The following is a 19,988-nucleotide window of genomic DNA, read 5'->3' as shown; positions in this document are numbered from 1 at the left end:
TTCGGGCCCATAGCAATCGTGGATAGACGTCTAATCGTCAGCAGATTAGATAGATTTGCTTGAGAAGGCCCTAGACTTTCTACCACTTATCAAAAGAGACATAGAGCAAGCCACAGGCATACTGGGTTCCCGCTTGTTCTGGGAACATTTGTGAATGTCACTGCTATTGTAGCAAGGACTCGACACATACTGTATCACTGAGAGCTGTTATCAGTTATCAGTCGAGTAGTGCATGTAACCGCTCTCCAGTGTCTGTGCGAACTATAGACAGAAAGCCAGCGTTCAGCTCTGCTGCTGCACCGCTTGATGTCTTCACCTTGTTCTTTTCTTTCTTCACGCCCACTACCCTGTTTCTATGTATAATACTTTTATTGCAAAAGAACTTGTGAATGTGTAAAAACTATATCTACATCATCGGCTAACATTTGTTTGATTAATTTCTAAATATTAATATTAAATAATAGAGTATAGTCACTGTTTAGATTTAGATTCAGGGGTGTTGTGTCTGTAGTATAGCATGCGAGATAAAGTGAAGTTTGGTAGGTGCATCTGTTTGGTTATTGCTCGTCTGGACTACAGCCATTCAGTGTTGTATCCCTCAACAGGTCAAGCAGATAGTCTCCTGGTGATATAACTAGATTCTGAGGTTTACCTGTTTTTCCAAGATTTCGTAAATCAAGGTCCACAGTGACATTTCTACTTCTGACAAAATTGCTTTACCTTTAAAAGCCTGTTTAGCTTAACTGTACTGAATAGTACTTCATAGTCTGAAAAATATTGATAAATTGTATTTTATTATAGATTTCAACAAAGGTGCATTGTCTTTGATTATGATGAAAATGTCTTTAAATATTATTTAATTCATGCCGTCATGCATGATAACCTGGCCGCTTAAGCCGCTTACAGGAAAGCAAATGAGGTTTAAAGTGTTTTTTTGAAAGGTTACTGTATATAAAGGGCATATAGTAGCAACAGATTTTTTAAGAGGATAAAGCATACACAAATAAAAACATGATTTTACAATGTGTTAATAATTAAAAAAAAACTTTTTATAGTTTCCCCATTATCATGAGACTTAATGACTACGCTCCCTGATTTATCAGGTGTTATGTCCTTCTGGATTGGTCCATTCTCTCATCCAGTCAGCATGAGCCGCACCTTTTTCTGATACAAAACTAGTCTGTTTTCTTCCATCTAATCACTTAAAATAACTTATGCCTTCTTTCTCATGTAAATTCAGAGATGCAGTACAAACCCCACTTATACTCTAAAATAAACATTGACCCCCATGAAACAAAATGGCCATTACTGAACAGGGCTGCGTTTCCCGATAACGTTGTCTCTTAGCGCACTACGAAGACTCTTAAGGTACACCTTAACTACAGTTATACCTTTTATAGGCGTGTTTCCCGAACTATACCTTATGAGGTTACTTTCCTACATCCCACGTTACCAGGTGCTGTCCATGGCGGTGGGGCTGAATTAATGGATATCGATCGTTCGACAATCAATTATTCACTTTATACAGGGACTGCTTCACTGCGTTATGTGAGGTAGAGGCGTTCTTTATAAAATAAGCACTTTAGAAATAGTTGAAGTTGCATCTATTAGGACTCATAGGATAAAAATAAAATTCCAAACTAAATCCAACCATGGATATTGTTTAATTGTGAAATGAGTGTGCGAACCCGCAATCTCCATCTTGAGATGGGACCATTGGATACTCATCTCAGCATAAGAGACAACTCCCAACGAGGTTAAACAATATTGAAATTTAAGGACGAAATGTAACAAATAATACGAATAAAAGTGAATAAGAAAATAAATGAATGAATACATATGATAAATGAATATATGATAAATGAATAATGTAATAAACGAGATAAATGAAACAGAATAATAAAATGAAATAAAACAAGAAACAACTGTATGTTTCTATCCAGATCTATCGCATGAGATAGCCTACCTTTGATTATACCTGTGTTTGGGAAACCCTTATTTATATTATCATAATATATGTTGCTAAAGTGTCATTATTTACTCAATAAAAGCGCAGAACATATAATCAACAGCTTTCTATAATTATAATTGCAGCATAAATTGTAGCCAGGTTTTCACAGATTAAATGCACTAAAATGCTCCGCGGATGGCGCCGTCTTTGATTTAGCCAAAACATTTGCTTTATCGCAGTTTGACTAAACTTTATACCACAATCTTTCTCTTTAAATATAGTCCAAATTCTTTGGGTTGCCAGCTGATGCACAGATTAAATAATTCAAAAGCTAACACATGTAACGACAATTATATTCCTTGCATGAAAACACGTCAATATAGCCTGGTATTTTTAACTTTAGAATTTTATTTGTATAGACTGCGATGTAAAAAAAGCTTTTTTTCACAGTGGCAACTAGCGGGTGAACTCTTAACAGTGATAAGGTATAGCTAAGAGCACTCCAGACCAACCTTCCGAACGTATGACTTACAGAAGGTACTGTATACTTAACTAAGAACGTTTCGGGAAACACATATTAACGATAATATGTGTTAACTTAAGAACGACGTAGCATTAAGAAGGTTTTAGGAAACGCGGCCCAAGTCTGTATTCTTAAGTATTTCCACAGCTTTAATTAAACCGGATCTCCATAAAGACAAATTACAATAGATTTAAAGTGACAATGCTTAAATCATTCTCATTTGATGTTGAAATTGTACTTTTATTCCTCTTTGTTTAACAGAGACATTTTCAATCTGACAGCCCCTTTACTTGAATGACAAAGTTAAACCGAACAAATGTTATATTAAATATTCATCGTACCTATATGATTGTTTATGACTGTTACTTGCATTTCAAGCCATAATGATCCATTCATGCTTCATGCAGATGCTTGGTGTTCTCATAAAATCACAAATCAATACAGTGTCATAACATTGCAGAAGTCTTAAGCATGCACTCAATGTGATGTTGTCTAAGAACACACTGTTCTAACTCCAGTTGAATCGCAGAATATTGAATACAGACACGCAGGGACACCTTGTTAACAGCAACCAATCAGATAATCCGGATTTAGCGAAGTCTGTGTTGCCCATATTGACAAGCAATGCAAGCATGACCGTCAAATTAAAAAAGAAAATCTTTCGTTTATGTGCCTTCACAGAAAGAGAATTCAAACATGGGCCTTACAAGACCATGATCCAGCCCTGGGCAAAATACTGTAAGCTTGTTTAGTTTATAGATTGAAGGTTCTTACCGAAAGACTATGGAAAGGTCACGACCGAAGATTAGAGGCCGTGCTGTAAATATGAAAGATCAATAATTGAACCATACCCAACTCAATTCCCATTAAAATTATTTAATTCAATGGGTTTTGCTCTGTATAGTTTGCCTAGACATCCAAACGTTGAATGTGCAACATCACACAACACTACAGTGTAACTACAGTTTAAATAAGAAATGACATTACTCATTTATAAATGTATAATTCATACTACACAACTGAGTAACTAACATTTGTACATGCGTATAAAAAGTTACGTAAAATACGTAAAGATTATGTAAAAATACGTAATATTTATAACATTTTATATTAATTAGAAGTTGGGTGTCTTGGACATTAAGAACAATATGCACACTGTAAAAAAACAGTAAAACGGTAATATTTTGGCAGCTTGGGCGCCAGAATTTTTTTAATTTAAAGTTACCTAAAATAAAATGTAATGTTTTTTATTATTTTACATCCGACATGTAATTTTGCAGGGCATTTCAAAAATATTGTAAAAATATTGTAAATTAAAACGGTAAAATTCCGTAAAATTAGTTTCTTCGTTTATATTCCTTTTTTTCAGTGGTTGCAAAAATAAGATTAATGGGAAAATTTTATTACAAATTTAATTCAGTGGGATTTTGCACATATTCTGAAAGAAAAATATGTTTTGGAAGTGAAATTGCTTACAGTATTTTCAGATTTTTTTGCTTTGTAAAACAAAATTTATTAAAAGAAAGTGCTCTTAAAGGAACAGTTCTCCCAAAAATGAAAATTCTGTCATCTGTCTTTACTCACCCTCGTGTTGTTCCAAACCTGTATACAATTCTTTGTCCTGATGAACACAGTGAAAGATATTTGGAAGAATGCTTGGAACCAAACAGTTCTTGCCCACCATTGACAACCATAATTGAAAAAATTGCTTTATAAATTTCTTTGTTCTGTTGAACACAAAAAAAATATATTTTGAAGAATGTAGGAAAGCAAACAGTTCTGGGTCTTATTTGACTTCCATTGTAATTTTTCCTACTAACGGTGACCAATAACTGTTTAGTTACAAGCACTGTTTAGTTACTATCCCTCAGATTTCATCACAACAGAAGGGCATGTAATATAGTGACTTTTCAGGATAACAGAGGCAGAACAGGAGTAAACGCATTAACAACAATGTTGTGTTCAACCAGCTCACTAGCTTTTTAATGGTGAAAATGACAGTGGAATTATTCATTCTTTAGCCAGGCAGAACACAATCATGCTGCACAACCTCCCCTACAGCCAAGCAACACATCCCAACACCTCTATGTTTACATGAACACGATTAGCATACAGCCCAAAAGTGCAACCCCAAGAGCAACCTTCACTTTCAATACGAAAAAATAATTTCTCAGCTGCAAAAATAAAGATACAAAAAAAGTGAAAATTAAAAACAGCTCCTTCGCACTCACAACGCTCCGCCCACTCGCTCCCAGCATGCACTCTGATAGAGAGAGGGAGAGAGATATCTTTATTGCCAAGCACCGGGAGTCTAAGAAATACATCAAAGTCTAATATAAAAAACAACCAGCTCCCTCCAGCAGTTTAGAAAACAGATGATGATTGGAAGAAGGAAGATAGAGAGGATGAGAAAGAGAAAGAGAGGTGTAATTGCAGTCCCACACAAAGTGTTTCAGACCAAATAGCCTTGCAATTTTCAGGACGAAAGATGCAGCGGCTGCAGCAATTCCTCCAGCTCTCTGTTTTAATCTGAAGTCATTTACACTCATGTTGATCGCCGCACGCTTGATATTTTTGGCTTTGATGACCGTAATCATACAGCGCTGAAACTTTATACTCGAGTTGTGTCCTGACCTTCGGTGAAATTTCCAGAGTAGGCAAACTCAGCCTCCTCATACTCAGCTGCAATCTCGAGTGATCGATTCATCTTAAAATTGTATGACAGGATGTGTATTGACTGATTAATATAATGCGGCGTGTTATCTTTTATTTAATAAAAGTCAGTGCAAAAGTCATGTGAACCAGTGTCATGGGATTTTATTTCTTCCAGAAATCTCTATAATGTTTATAAATGGATATTTTCTGGTAATTTAATGCCGTGTTGCAGCTGTTTCTTTTATTTGAGATGTACAGTATATACTGTGTTTTTGTTCTAGTTTTTGTATAGCATTCAAATTTTTTTGACAGGTAACGGGTAAAATAATCTGGATGTGGGTAAATTTGATGAGATATGTTTAAGTTCTTATTGAAATCCTCAAAAATATTGCCATTTGATTGCGGATTTGGGAGTTCGGATCTTATGCTGTGTTCACACCAAACACGAACAATCGCTCTCCGCGCTCTTTATTACTTGCGGGAAAAGTTCGTTATTTTTGCGTGTGTGACGTGAAAAACGTCACGCGACGGGGAGTGTCTTCACGCGTCCCCGTCAGTAAGCTCTTCGTGCGAATTTCTCACTCGAGTCTCACTCGAGAACTTGCGCGGAAGACATTCACATCACCTGCCACCAGTTCAGGTCTATTCGCGTCCTTGCATTGACCTTATATGTAATTTACTCGCGCAAATCGCTTACTTCGTGTTTGGTGTGAACCCAGCTTCAGTCTATGACACTGTTGAGATCTCTTCTAATTGAGATATTAAAGAAATGTCATTTGTTATTTTTCTTTATTACGGGACGGATCACATTCTAAAACAACCTTTTTTTACAATAAGGACACAGATAAATATTGATTTTCAGAAATGGTCCGATCTGAAAGCAAAATGATATGTTTGCAATGGGTTTGTGTGTGTGTCAACTGCAAATTGTAACGCTTAAGTTCAAAAGGCTCATACGCCTTCTCAAATTTGAGAATATAGCCCTATTTCCTTTCATCCTGTGAGGAAACATAATGGTTCACCCCGGTGGTTCAAGACTTCATATGAAACTTAATGGCTGTCATAGAGATCAGTTTCAACAGACCGACCCGATAGGGGCAATTAGTGGCAGATAATGGCTCGTCCACCTACACCTTAAGTACTGCACTAAAATATTGATTTAATTCCCATCCTGTATATTCCCCTTAACCATTTGCTGTCGCTCTAAAAATATCTCATCCTGGCAGGCTGTCCATAGGACATGTTGAAACAGTGATGCTGAGGGAGGCAGAGCGAGAAAGGGTGAGAGAGAGACTTAGAAAGAAAAGACCTTTTAGGAATGTCAGGATGGGGATTTACAACAGAAGAGTGAGAGCATTTCTATGAGTGCCTGAGGAGGACTGTGGTTTCTATCAATGGTGTGATACACTGCAGGAGGAAGTACTGAAACGTGAGGAGTGTAATAAGGAAGTAGGGTCAGTTTGGGACAATTCAAGAATTCCTAATCTCAAGTGAAACCGATTGGGAGATTTTTTCAAGCAATGTTTATATTGCCTTTGTGTTTACGAAAAGACGAAATAAAGCTTGTTATTGCTGTGTTGCGTATTGTTACATCAAGCTACCCAGCAGACTCATCGGGTCATGTGAACTTTGTTGACCAATCAGAGTTGTTCACTGTTGACCAGTGCCTGGTTAATGACTTAAATCTTAAAATATTAAATATTTTTTAGAAGCTACTCATGCTATGGTTGCTCTGTTGGTCATTTTGTATTACCTATTTAAGATATTTGCATTCACTTATTTTTGACGTCGCTAAATTCTGATTCACCCGCATGCTCTTTCCACACACAGAAGGAACAGACACAACACAAAGTTGGTGGAAATGGAACTGGAATTAGAAGCTACAGTATTGGCTGTATTGTTCTTGCATTATTAATGGTTGTTCTGACATGGAGCCCCCAAAGGTGGGACAGAAGGAGGGAAAGAGGAGGTGAAGAAAGAGATGAAGATAGAGAAGAGGAATGAGGCAGTAGATCAATGACGACTAATGAACACGCTAGGAGTTTCTCTCCACTCATCTCTTGACACAGTTCGCCCTCCTCCAGTGTCTTTCGCCTATCATACGTTTCTGCATTGCGTACTGTTACCGGCCTAAGGGTTCAATTAGATGCTATTGATTACCCACAATGCAAAGAGATGACAATGTCTGCCTCCCTGTACATATTACCACAGTTAATTTTTAGTGGTGGCTAATTACCAAAGCGTTTTTTTGTTTTTTGTTTAGCCTGGTCATATAAAAAAGGAAATTTGATTTTGCATTAAGAAGATGGAGTTTAAACCCTAATTCCATTAATATTTTTGTATTGTAGTTTAACAGACAAGCACTTAAAGCTACAGTTTGTAAAAACCGCCGCTAGAGGGTGCATGATCAAAACAACAACAATGGCGTAGCTTGATGACGCTGTGAAGGAGCGTGGAATGATGGGATCTGTTGTCTTCAACTCCACCGCTGATGGCCACCAATCAGACGGGAACGAGAAATCATGTTAGCGGATGAGGTAGAGTAATAAAGTTTTATAAATGTTGCGTATAATTGTGGTCCGTAAATAAGTGACCGCTCGAAACAAGCTAGTGGCTTGCTAAGACGCTAGACACTACTTCCGCATTTTTCCACGACAATGTTGTCATGTGGTTTCTACGTCAGTAACGGCGGTAACAAAGGGGAACGCAGATATGACGCCATTGACAGGCGACTGCACAGCCCCGTGTCACTCTTTAGAATGGCGATTTTCTCACGATTTACAAGTAGTTGGAAACATTTGAGATATTGTAAGTACTCAGCTGAACAAAATATATAACACTGGCCTGGTGGTTTTTGGATATTTTACTGCAAAATTGTTACAAACTGTACCTTTAAGTTAATCTGAGAACCATCATTGAAAGTGATAATAAAAAAAACTAAATAAGACATAATAAAAATAAAATATAATAAAACTTAAACTTAATTAAAAAAGTATTTACCTTGCAAAATTTAAAGAAAAATTAAGTCTTCAAAAATGGTTTGATTTTCTTTGTTCAAAAAAAAAAAACAAAGTATTACATTTTTTTCAGTATTTGATTTTGGGGTGAAATATGGCCCAAACGTTATCATGACATCCCGTGATCTATATGCTGGTTTGCATGTAAAGAAGGACGGCTCACTCTGTTGTTTTTTTCCATCATTCTGTCAGGCCGCTCGTGAAATGGTCAACAACTCTGAGCCTCAGGCTTTCTCTGTCAGCAACGCTAAATATCTTCTCACGCAGTGTCCCTGCAGATTCCCTCTGTCTGTTAAACCGTCTCCATGAACACACGCTCACGTACAAGCCCAACACACACCCCACATCTCACATCGGGTCCGATGGGACTTCACGACTTCTGCTTTGTTCACATGAGCGCACGCGTATGCTTTTCTGCGAAGGGCGGCTCTTGTCGTCGGTCTCTGCTGGAAATTGGCCTGGATGTCTTGGTTGTCACATGATTTATTAAGATGTTTTATGCGCAATTCATTTGTGTAGGCGTGAATCATTTAATGGTGCTAAATATACTGTACGTGTGTTTACTTATTTAGTTGAGTAAACGTCAAACAGAGGACTATCTGTGAACATCGTTAGAAAGGAAATACTGTGGTGCCGCCTATACATAGTAAATAATACCACATTACTCATAATATACCACTGTACTGTATGTATCGTTGCACTGAAGGATTAATGTATTTATGTATTGCTATGTATGGTATCAACATGGTACTTTAAGGTAATTTAAAGAAGACCATTGTTCTTACATGGTAAAATGTGGTATTAGCATGGAATTCTGTCTAAAAACCAATCAAAGCGCTGAGGTATTCTCTGGTGCTTGTTTATTATTGTCTGCATGTATTTTGAGTGCATTATATTGCTGCTCATGCATATTAAGATTTGCTGACTCTGGTTTATTCAGACAGTCAATATCAGCACTTTTACTCTGAGATGCTCGACATAGATCCCAGTTGGGTTAGAGAACAATTTTCTTTAGATTTTTTTAGTTTTGTTTACCATAATATCCATAATAATGCATAATGATGTTTAAAACAGATCTCTTTAACAGTGTAGTGTGTAATTGCTGGGCAGCCAATTGGAATTGCAGTGGGATGGATACGACAACATGGACTGAACCAGTAGGTGTGCCACTGCCACCAGCAGCACAGACATTACACACTTAATCATTTTGAATTAACTGACATATATATATATATATATATACTGTATATATATACACACACAGCTGCAGACATCAAATTTTCGTTAAAGCAGCATTTCTAGATGTATTGTGGTCATTCCAGTCCAGTGTCTGTTGAATTCCAACAAATTCAAACCTCAGGAGTGAAATAAAATCATCCAACAAAAAGCAGACAGCATGAAAAGACACATGAAAACTCTGGTAAAAATCACGGTTATCACATGAAAAACATTTTTTTTTACTTTTTCCTAAATACATGTAGGCCTACAAATATTATTGTTGTATTGCTTAAAAGTGAATATGAACTTGTTTTCTTTGCAGTATTTGAGGTTTGAATAAATACCCTTTATCTTTTGTGTTATTTTCTGCAAATGCAAATAGGAAAAATATGTTTACTTAAAATTTGGGAGAAATATTGTTAGTAGTTCACAGAAGGAAACAAAAATTATAATTTTTACCTAAACGCATACCTTTAAATAGTAAATTCTGAAAATAATTATTTGAAATGGTCTTTACATTTTTTCGCAGCTGTATGTAATGTATATATACAGTTTGTTTTGTATAGCAGAAACAGAAAAAGTGTTCTGCATCTAGTGTGTAATGAACGTTTTTTTTCAATGGCGATAAACTGCTCTGTAGTTGCACTTAAGAATTTGTTAGGCCAGATATGATTCGGTGTGCTGACAGGAATAACATCAAAGAACCTGTGACTCAAGCGAATCACACTCTCTTTGATAAATCTTAGAAGTGCTCTTCAAATCAACAAGTATAAAAGGCAGACAGTTTTCCCATCATTTCACGGGGGATGTGTGATGCTTTCTAATAACTGAATAAACTACAGTAGATTCTGATAGGTGCTTTATATCCAGCAGAGACCTCCAGGCCTGAGAGAGCAGTGAACTGACTGCGTCTGTGCATATATGAGTTAAGAATATATATCTTCATAATTGACTTTTCAATTTATAATTGAAGATGGTGGATTTGTTACCAAAGTTGTGCTTTGATATCTGTAGTGACAGTGAAGTCTGTTACGCCAGTGTTAAAAAGGGTCAAATTAACACTAACAGTGTATATATAATCCACACTTTGAGAGTGTAGATTATATATACACTGTGAGTGTTAATTTCACCCCTTTTTAACACTGGCGATTTTGCTGTGTACACGTTATTGTTTAGTTTAGTTCACATCAATGTATGTATTAGCATGCTAGACCCTTGAAAATTGCTGTAGCTCAGTGGTTGAACATGGCGAACATGATGAACATGGCGCTAGCAACGCCAACGTCATGGGTTCGATCCCAGGGATTCTACATACTTAGTAAACAAATGTGTAGTATAATGCAATGTAAGTCGCTTTGGATAAAAGCGTCTGTCAAATGCGTAAATGTAAAATTCTGAAAGTAAAGCAGCATGAAGTTGGTAAACAAGCATGTCCTTCTAGTGATAAAATGATCAAAATTTTACTCAAAATAATTGACTCATCCTCATGTCGTTTCAAGACTGTATGACTTTCATGCATGAACACCACAGTAGATATTTTGAAGAAAGTTGGTAACCAAACAACATTGACCCCCATTGACTTCCATTGTATGGGGAGAAAACCACTGAGACATTAAAACATCTTTCTTTGTGTTTCACTGATGACAGAGTCATATATACAGTGTTTGAACGATATGAGGCTGAATAAATGATGACAGAAATGAATATATTTTTGGGTGGACTATTTCTTTAAGTAAATCCATAAAGCTGTCTCTTTCAAAATGATGTAATGCTTTCAAGAGCACAGAGAATGTTATTTTAGGTCCAGGAACACATTGCGCGATGAGATTTCTTAGCGTTGTCAAAGCGCTTTGAATCTGAAATAAGTTCAATTAAAATTCTAAACCGGAGCCATCATTTCTGATCTGTACCAGCCATGTGCACACAACACACGCTGACCTTTGAAATTCCTGAGAGACCTCAGTCAGCTAAATCTGACATAAACACAGCTAAGTGCTAATGGCTGTTGGAGTCAGCAGAGCTTTGTCCTGTAAAATTCATTAGAGACTGCGTGCAGTTGCAGACGCAGAGGATGGTGCGAGACGCTGGGGTTGACTGAGGAAACAGGGCTGTTTAATGTTTTTTTACTCTCTCTCCGTCCCCCCCTCATTCTCATCTGAATCACCCTGCCTTTGGGGCTTTACCAAAGGAGACTCTTCAAACACTGCTTTGTACTGGAGTCGAGAATCAAGATTAATGCACTTCCACCGCACGACTCGCTTGAAGGGAGAGAGACCCGGTATAATTAACACCACAGGGCCCAGAAGGGAAATTGGGAGAGGGAAATCATACAAAATCAGAGAGAATGATGACACGGGTGATATCTTTTGTTAGTTTTTGCTTTTTTTGTGTCACGTTTTGATTACATGGTCACATGCGAGTCAACCAATAGCGTTACAGCGTCCAACAGTAGAAACAGGCACTACAACTAACAGTACAGCTACTCAGAAAACCGGTCTGTGTGGATGCCCTATCAATGCCCGTTCACACCAAGGACGATAGCCATAACTTTAAGGACAAAGTTAATAAAATCGTATTAAATTTAAAAGAATAGCAGAGCCCACACCACAAATATACCAGTAACAATGATGGAACAATATTGCTAGCATCACTTTCACAGCACTTTTTTTAATAAGCAGGCAAACAAAATTCGCAATTAACGGGTTCACGTATTTAAAATGTAAAAGTACAGTGTGCAAGCATAGAATAAACGTACAGTAACGCTGTCTTCCATTGATGCGGATGCTAATTTAGTTATCAAATCTACAGCCATACATGTTTCATAAATTGTTCACTCACTTTGCATGGGAAGTTTGTGTACGACGATTTAGTACAGATTTAGTAAATACTTAACTTGTGACACATTATAAGAATTTTTGAACATACTCCACGGTGGTTCATTTGCATTGAAGCAATAGAGAATGCTCACCTAAAATGCAATTTTTTTTAAGTATGAAAAGAAAGGAGGAGATAAAGGATGACTGTTTTTTTAATAATATGAATTACAGATTCTATATTTAAGCGGTGACTGTTAATCTGGTCTCTGTCTAGGTGTTCGAAATGGTGAGCAACCTAAACATTTAGTAGACAAATTGCCTGGTATGTAAAAAAAGGCATTTTGAACCCTAGGTACATTTTATAGTTATCATTCTTGGTGTGAACAGACCTTTAGCAAAGTCCGTTTACGGAAGTCGTGCCACTCGGTGGCCATGTTTGCAACGCCTTACGTCATAGCAAGTCAACAGTCCTGTCTCCTTGAATGGTGGAAGGCAGATATTTCTAAAATCGCTGGCAAAAATCACAACTAAATAGCATATTTCCGATCAATGATTAAACCTGATATGGACTGTACCATAACTTTGGTGTGCTAAGTTTAATTTGCGCTACAAAACACCATTTTTTAAGGTCGCTACTGCGCATGGCTGCGCACAGGCTGGCAAGCGCCTCACAAGAGCCCCGCCCCAGAGAATCGTCAGTCTTTATCGATTGATGATTGGATCTTTTTACTGGTAGGCGGGACTTTCTTCGCTAAAACCGCCATTGTGGAGTGTTGCTTTCCTCTCAGTTCATTGTAATGGCAATGGCGCGTCTTGTTAATATATATTATATTTACCTTTAGTCAGCCGACTGTGGGGATGTCACCATCCACTGGTTAAAGTTTACACTCACATATTTTTCACATTGTTTGTATGTTTCTAACATTCGTCTGTGTGCCCAGCCGAATTTCAGTAGCGTTCCACAGGCTTTTTCTGACATAATGCTTTCGAATACCAATCACCAGTCGAACTGCATAAAATTTCCATCCCTTGCTTCGACGTTAACGCCATTTCTCGCCCATTTCAAAGCCCCAGTCCAATTTTGCTGCTCTGCGGAGAATATGTGTTCTAAAGTGATGCTTCAGCAACTTAATTGCACAGAGGTGTTGGAGTAGGTTTACAGACCCTTCAACACACTGTGACATATTACACCACGTTCGGCTAATCTTCAAAATACGGACTAAGCGTGTAGCTCCCTGATTATTCCCCACTCCCCCCGTCTGAATTTCATTATCATCACAGCTATCATTTACATTGGAGCGAGTAGAACAGAAGGAAGGTGTTACACTGTAAATATATAAATACATTTTTACCAGTTTACCAGGGACAGGAATGAAATATGGCATTCCCATTTCAATGCAAATGAAGTAGAGAATGAATGCTGCTTTGGATTTACAGAGCTACATTACAATGAGAAGCGTCGCACCAATGTTTCTCTGAACTCAACACTTCCTATAGGCTGAGGAAATTAGTGTTCAGGGCTCTGCACTCGACACAAATGAAACTGTCTGTCAGCATGAATCCTTTTCCAGGAAAGAAGCAAAATGAAGGTGTCTTCCCTCTCTTTTAGATGAGTTTCTAATGCTATGGAACAGTTAGGGGTGTTTATTTAAAGGAACAGTTCACATTTTTGAACATGTCATTTACTCACTCTTGTGTCATTCCAAACCTATTTTTTGTTGAATACAAAAGTGAAGCTGTAAACCTCCAAAATTGTAGTAGTTCTTGTAGGAGAACACTGCCGTCCATGAACGTTGTTTTAGGGGTGTGTCTTTGCTTTCACAATCTAAATATGCCTTCCTTATTTTTCCCTTCCATCAGTTAGTTGTTCCTTGTTTGTCTGTCATATTTTCACAGCGTTAAATCAAGTTGCATCTATTTAGATGTATCGCTTTTGCAATTTGCCTCAGTCATTTCCGAATGGAGATTGGTGAGGAGACGTGTGGGTTCTGGGAAATTGTCCAGGTGTGAAAATATTGTGTGTGTTCATTTGTGTGATAGATTACAGGAGGGTTCTCTAGGCCTTAGAGACGCAAGAGGGAAGCTGGAGTGAGTTTTTCACAGCGTTCCCTTCCCATTGATGTGTTTGTGCGGACTTTCACATAAAACGGTGACTTTGTACAGTATGTGCCACAATCTGTCTTACTTCAATTTCATTCATTCAGAAATTCTCTTTGTCAGACTTGTAGATTTTCAGTCTGAGCTGATTAGAGGCGAGTTTTTCAAGTGTTTTATGAGATTTTATGCAATAGATCCGTATAAAAGTCAGTTTTGTGAAATGCATTAAATGGAAATTATGAATGACAATTATTTTGGCTTAAACATTAAAAATGTTCAAATGTTTGTCCTTTTTAGAGGCAATATGATATGCGCTGTATAATGTTGCTTCAAAATTGTGTAGAAGAAATGAAGAGTTTGGTTCCAAGATGAGATAACGCCGTTTAAAAAAAAATCAAAAATCATGTTTTTTTATTGTGCATTCCAATTAATATCAATCAAACTGCAGTTGGTTTGTTTTGATTTAAGCCATAATAACTAAAAATACAGCTATGTAACACAATAAAACCCGATAGAAACATGATTATATAATAAAAAACATGATTTTTGAATTTTTTTAAAAACTGAGTTACCTCATTTTGGAACCAAACTCTTCAAATATAAGATTTGTAATAGTGATAGAATGTAAAAACAAAAATGGAAATCTTACAATAAATGACAATAACATTACGTTACACTTGATCTTTACTCTAAAAATGCTGATTTATTTTTAACCCAGTGTTGGGTCAAAAAGGGACAAAGTGGGTTAAATTAACCCACTTTAAATTATGTTTTTTATTACATTAGAATGAGATATTATCTACACACACTACAGCTACTCTTAAATGGAATTTGCCATTTTGTTTCTACAGTAAACGGACAAACTGCTTTACAAAGCGTGTTTATCTCCTTCGACAAAGAAGCAAAAATGTGATGACATCTTAGTGCTGTGTCAGCCACTGTAGTGCTTCGAAAGGGAGGGGGCAGGGGTGGAGTGAGCCATTGGTTGCAATTCACAACCTCACCGCTAGATGCCGCTAAATTTCATACACTGGACCTTTAGGAAAATACAATTCAGTTTGGTGTGTCAAATTTTACAGCACCTTCATACAATATTCCGTGTTTACTCTATTGTTTTCAGCTTGTAACATCCGTCTTCACAGCACTACAGAGATGGACACTTGTGACACCATGTGTATATTAAAGACTGAACATACTGTACATCGGCTGACCTTGTTCTCAACACCTTCCGCTGTCTGTGTGTGACTCCACGATTCTGCGTTTAAGTCAGAGTAACACGTCGCAGGAGAGACAGATATCCTCACGCACTTCAGCAAAGCGTGTAGAAAAACTTCACGTCACCTCCTCTCTCTGATCTTTTGGTACAAGTGAACAGAGGACCCGGAATAGACGCAAGTCGGGAATCTCTCAGGGCGCTATAGCTGACTTGAACATGGATGACGGGCCAGAAAAAGAGTTACTGCCTTGTGCACGATTCGCTCAATATTTTTTCCTGCCCGCCATCAGATCAGGTCGAATCAGAATCAAAATGTGCAGCAGGGGTTTGACAGTTACAGAGGCGAGTTTAATGGAAACTAAATGACTTCTAAAATGCATCCTGTTTTATTTGCATTTGAAAGATCTCAGCAGGTCACGTAACACTCTTATTTCTAAGAAAACCATGTGTTCACTTTGCTATACTGAGAAAAAGTGATGCTTGCAACAGCAGTGGGTTCGAGTCACAGGAAGCACACAAACTGCCACAATGTGTACCTTAAATGTATAGTTCACCCAAAAAAACAAATTCTGTCATCATTTACTCCCTTTCTTTTCATTTCAAACTTGTATGACTTTCTTTCTTCTGCAGAACACAAAAGAAGATATCTTGAAGAATGTTGGTAACCGAACAATGGCAGTCGCCATTGACTTGCATTGGTTTTGTGTCCATACAATAGAAGTGAATGGATACCGCCATTGTTCGGCTACAAACATTTTTCAAAATACCTTCTCTTGTGTTTGCAGAAGAAAGAAAGCCATACAGGTTTGAAATGACAACAGGGTAAGTAAATGATGACATCATTTTTATTTTTGGGTGAACTTTCCCTTTAAATGTAATGTAAATCAGTTTGGATTGAAGCAACTGCCAGGTGTTAATTCTCCAGCATCACCAAAATAGTTGTTTTTGAGGTTGTCGGGAATTAAACATTGCGTCTTGCCATAATGATCGCTATGCTTAACGCTGAGAAAACAAGTTTAAAGATGAAATATTGTCTCATAACATCTGTGAGGCATCATTCATTTCTCTGAACTTGTTGCTGAATGCTGCCAAATGTTCCCTTTTCAAAAGTTTCACAAAGTGCTAGGTTTTAGCGATAAAACGACACGCACCCACGCCTTTTAGTATGGAAAATCTTTCCGTTCTATTTACTAATCTAGACCTACTGCCAGGTACATGGCTGATTGACTCTAATTATGTATCTAAACTAACCAACTTCGTTCTCTAGCCAGCAATATTGGTTTTCCTCAAATCTTAAACTCGCAGTGCCTTGTGTGTGACATAATTAAGTTCTGTCCAAGTTAATTCTCTGGCAGGTTTAATGATGCATTTAAAGTTATTCCTCTAGCAGCATTAGCAGCAGGGGAAGAGGTCCACAGGGAATGACGTGTGGAGCCGAGTGCATTAAAAGTTTGGACTTACCTGCTGTAATGGTTTAGGCATTGGTGATTGGATGAGATTGGAACATTGGTGCCTAATGAAAGCTATCTAAACCATGGCCGTGCAACAGTCTTTTAAAGGTGGATCATTGTAATAGGGGCGGGAATGACGAGCCATTGTGTTATACGGACTTGCATGTGTAATGACCAACCGCCATTGATGTTTCACTCCAGGAACACTCCAACTTTTAAAATAGTTTGAGGTTTTGGTAATCGATGTGGTTTGTGTCACTTATTGCACAAGAAAAATGAATAGCAGAAAGACCTTAAGGCCAGTCATAACAAAATGAATGGCTGTGAGAGGTTAACAATAAAGTCAGACAGGGGTTTTTTGAACAAGGCACAATATGTACAGTAAGTTTAATTTACATTTGCTTGTTTAGGTTTTTGCTAAAATAATGAAGTTAAATAGTGTTCTTTCAGTGCTATGGTTTATGAGCTAAAATATAAAGTACAAGTTCTTAGGAAAGTCCGTCCTTTAGGACTGGAGGATCTATTGACAGAAATGCAATATAATATGTGTTCAGAGGTGTACCGCGGGTCCCCTTACATGGAATTCGCCATATTGTTTCTACAGTAGCCCTAAACGGACAAACTGCTCTACAGAGCGCGTTTCGTAAACAAGTCGTCATCTTCAGCCAAGAAGCGAAAACGTGACGACATGTTAGTTCTGTGTCAGCCGCCTTTGTGCTTCAAAAGGGAGAGGGGAGGATGGTGTGAGCCGTTGGTTGCAATTCGCAACCTCACCACTAGATGCCGATAAATTCCATACACTAGACCTTTAACAGCATTCACTATTGTTTGAGATTTCATTGATCGTTATGCCACACCATATTTCACAAAAACGACAGATGTGGTTGATAACACTGTAAATGTGTTTGTTTTTGTGTTTATTGTGTTAGTGATGTATCCCTTCTGTCTTTTCCACTGTCGTTGTTTATTTCTGTATTGAGCGCTAAATACACTTTGTTTGTTGCCTTCATATACCTCTGATTTCCCTTTTGTAAACCTTTTATTTTTGTTTGTGTTGCAGGGTTGTGGCTGGGCAGTCTAAGGGGCCGTGCACAGATTTTACAGCATCGTCATTCCACCCCATTCTGCCTCAGCTGATTCAGGAGCATTCCCGGAGCGCCCGTCATAAGGGATTTAAACTTGCGTGTTTTTCACGCATGGATAGTATACGTTTGATATTTTGACATTTCACTCCATTTATTTCTGTATGCACAAGGGAAGCCGTATAAAGAGAAACAATGCAATGACTGATTTACATTGCGTGACTGACTTTATAAGAGTTCTTGCTGGTTGTACATCTGGATTCCTCCCGAAAATCGACCCATCGGCTGTGATGAAACTCTTTTATCATTCACAATAGAGCGTTAGCGGTGGGGTTTTAGAAGTAAAAAAATCCCATTCATTTTCTCCATAGAGAAATTCATTTTTAACGATAATATATTTATCTTTCAAGAGAGACCCACCATGAGCTTTGAGTTTGTTATGCGATAGCGAATGCTTCTCAAGAAATACGAGTCAGTAAAAATGGATGTTTATTTGCTGGCTTCATAGTGAAAACCTACAGTACATTAGTCTGAAAAAAATCGGAAAAAGTCCCTAAAAATGCAGATATTTTAATATTTAACAATATATTTTGAATACATTGTTTTACTTATAATCAACAACAATAATATTGGGCTGCGCAGTATTTAGTGAACACGTTTTTCCCCAATTGTCAAATACAGTTTTGCTTTAAACCAAACATTGCATGCCCCGATTCATCCCAGAGCTGGTCAGTTTTGTTTTACTTTAAATCCCATTGGAAGAAATGAATGAGAACAATAGTTCTGGAATCCAAGCTGTGCGGTCACCCTCCATTGTGCTTTTAAAATTCGAATACACAAGTATGCGAAACCAGACATGAAGGGCAGCCAAGAGCGAACAGACCCTTCCGTCACATCATTTCCTGCTTTATATTCCCTGCACTTTTCTCTGACTTTTCTAAATAACATCAGGAGTGATAAACTTAGCTACTTTACCAGCCTGTCCTCTTTCCTTCTTCCTCTCCCACCTACTCCGTTCCTCGAGCGTCTGAAATATATGGCATGCGCCCATAATTGCATGCAGACGTGTTAAAGGGAAAATCTGTTTGAAGACCATCGGCTCTGACAAGTTGGGAGCTCCACCACTGTCACCAGCTTCCATCTACTCGGCATTAGGAGAGAAGCCCCATGAACCATCTCTGACCTAATAGAAAGTGAGTGGTTTAAGAAAGCAGCCGGCGAACAGCTCACCGTCAGCATCTCAGTCGGCACCCTATTTCTCTCCTGGCCTCTCTCACTTTTTCTCACTGCATCCTTACGATCGCTCCATCCTGGCCTAATTAACGCCTGCCCATGAAGTAACTTGTAGCTGTCAGCGTCTGCCTGCTCTGCAAAAATCCAATAACTTCAGGGAGCAATTTAGATGGAACACCAGCTAAGCTCCAGCAAACTACAAATGGTGCATGAGACACGCCCAACTCCCCGCCTGACCTGACAGCACTGTGTGCTGCTGAAATCGGTTGTGTTAATGCATGCCAACTCATTGACTGCCAGGTGGAAAGTACAACAGACTGGGGTGCTGTACCTTAAAACTGTTGTTGTTGTTGTTCATGTTTGTTTTTTATTAGTTTTATCTGGTACTTTGAAAATGGGATGTATTGGAATGGGATGTGTGCCAAGTCTTTTTTGCAAAAAATGTTTTGCCTGCCATTTATTACGTTTGTAAATTAAAGTTTTTATTTACTAGTGATTGTGTGGTTTTTATTTATAGACAACCTGCTTATCGTTCGGTTGTGTTATATCTGTAAACAGGAAATTATTAATTCAGGGTTTTTTTACCAATTACAATTTACCAATTACACTTGGCTTTTCTTGTTACATGAGATGAGCTTGTACCAAAAAGCATTTTGTGTGATTTGGTTAAAACAATATCATATAACATTTGGTATAAAGCAATTAACATTTTTGCTTATTTGCTTAAAT

The 19,988-nt window shown here is 37.7% G+C and overlaps 1 protein-coding gene across 1 annotated transcript in view; it reads left to right on the top strand.

Annotated features, from left to right (window-relative positions):
- Positions 1-19,755, top strand: part of cd276 (CD276 molecule) — an 82,231-nt gene extending 62,476 nt beyond the window's left edge. Inside the window, exon 8 of the mRNA XM_057347464.1 lies at positions 18,005-19,755. The gene's annotated coding sequence lies outside the window, so the exon portion shown is untranslated. The remainder of the gene's footprint in view (positions 1-18,004) is intronic.
- The last annotated feature ends 233 nt before the right edge of the window (positions 19,756-19,988 follow it).

Source organism: Triplophysa rosa, linkage group LG12 (genome assembly GCF_024868665.1).
Source record: "Triplophysa rosa linkage group LG12, Trosa_1v2, whole genome shotgun sequence".
NCBI classification, from domain to species: Eukaryota; Metazoa; Chordata; class Actinopteri; order Cypriniformes; family Nemacheilidae; genus Triplophysa; species Triplophysa rosa.
Note: the sequence above shows the minus strand (reverse complement) of the source record. Positions and strands in the feature narration are given on the sequence as shown.